The sequence below is a fragment of the Sceloporus undulatus genome, chromosome 4, assembly GCF_019175285.1.
Source record: "Sceloporus undulatus isolate JIND9_A2432 ecotype Alabama chromosome 4, SceUnd_v1.1, whole genome shotgun sequence".
Lineage (NCBI taxonomy): Eukaryota > Metazoa > Chordata > Lepidosauria > Squamata > Phrynosomatidae > Sceloporus > Sceloporus undulatus.
This window is the reverse complement of record NC_056525.1, coordinates 34,331,404-34,333,499: the sequence shown is the minus strand read 5'-3', so window position 1 is coordinate 34,333,499 and position 2,096 is coordinate 34,331,404.

The window sequence follows — 2,096 nt, the reverse complement described above, 5'->3', positions numbered from 1 at the left end:
ATTAATTGGATGCATTCAAAATGCATGTGAACAACAAAGATTCAACCCAGATTATACCTAGATTATTTTCACCATCTGAATAACTCCTAGCGCTCTGGAGATCAGGGTTCAATTCCCCTCTCAGTCATAGAAACTCACTGAGTGACCTTGTGTGAGTCACACACTCTCAGCCCCAGAAAACCCAGTGATAGGTTTTCCTTAGGGTCAACATAAGAAAGAAATGACCTAAAGGCACACAACAACAGAGTCTTCTATACCCTGTGCAAACATTTAGAGTTACAGATATAACCTCCCCACCTCTTTACAATCACACATCTTTTTCTTGAATAATTTTATTCTATCCACATTGTCTTTTTTTTCCCCTCTACTTTCTCCCCAGCGATATCTATAGGTATTAAGGTTGGGCAGCCAGAAGTGGCAGCTCAATACATATATGTGTGGGACATATAATGCTTAGTATGACAAATATGCTTAGGGTTGCATATAGGGCAGTGGTGTCACCAGGTGACACCCTAAGGACTGGTGACACCATTGCTTCTCAAATGCCTACCTTTTGGCAGAAACAGGTTGGGGCATTTGCCTGCTTCCCTTTGAAATGCTTTAAGGGATGGTGGGAGTGGGATGAAGCTCAGCAGCAGGAGAAAGGAGAGGTCCCAGAAATTTTTAAAGTTAAAATGTAAATTTCATTTTTTATTTTTTTTTAATTTAAAATGATTTCTTTAAAAAAATTATTCTGTTTAATTTTTAAAAAATCACATTTTAACCAAATCTTGACTATGTATACATAAATAAATTTAGGTTCTGGATATGATATTGCAATTTGAAGATAAAATTTTAATTTTAAAAAAAATTATATTTATGCTAGTTTTTTATCTCACAACTATTAGCATAAGTTCAGTAAGGGAATTATGATTTACAAGTGACATTTCTGCAATAAAGCATTACAGAGGATTCTGTATAGTGTGAAATGGGAGGAGGTCAATGGTGTGGTGGTGACACAGTGAGTTACCATACCAGATGACACCAACCCTAGTGATACCATAGATATAATAAATAAATAATAATAAAAGATTTGTTTTTATACCGCCCTTCTTCAAATCAGGGCGGTGCACAACAGAGTTATATAATACAATAAACACCAAGCAAATACAATATACAAAAGCCATATCACAGTAAAAACCTAAACATATTAAAAACATATGAGGACAAAAAACAGTGCCTCAGCTCGTATTCCTGAGTGTAAACTTTGGGGTGAGGGGCGGAGATTATTAAAAAAGCTTGGACTGCATCATGCAAATAGAATTTGCTTGAAGTTCTTAAAATGTGTCTGGGAGAGATGTGATTGTCAGAACGTGAAAGCTTGAAAATGAAAAAGTGGATCTGAAAGTTTCTTTTATTCCTTCAAATAACCATCCCACTTCCTCTGTAATCATATACAATGGGACTTCTTTCTGTTCAAGTGACCATATATGTCAATCATAATATAGTGGTGTACTTCAGTAATTGAAAACAGCAAAACGAAGACTTCATTCCTTTACACCATGGCTTCAGCCTTCTGTAGCACCAAAAAACTACTCCAGAAGGTTTTGCATTCCTCTGGATTAGACTTTTAGGATATATGAGAGCAGCAGTACTGGAGGATGCCTCCAGTTCAGAGGTGTTAGTGTTCAGTGGAAGTATACCATAGTTTCCTGGCCATACAGGGCTATATCCCATGCCTGTGATAAATAAGCATCTTTTAAAACTTTAAGTGCATTACTAGGATGTAGATGATACACGTTAAAAACTGTCACTCTGACAACCTTCTTAAATATTTAAAAACTTTTTTTTATCTTAACACATTGCAAAACAAAAATTAACAGCATGTTTCATAGCAAAATAAATCTTCCTTTATTCATTCAAATTTCAACTATTTCTTCCTATGTTTGGATTTTAAAAGTAATAAGCAAATGGTGCATTTTAAAACAAAACAAAATGTCATTGTCAGCTGAAGGCTTGTGTCAATATAACAGTTCTATTTTCAGTTAAAATATTTCCTCTCAATACTTGATTTAAAAAAAAATTCTAAAAATTTCAATCAGAAGTACATATTCATA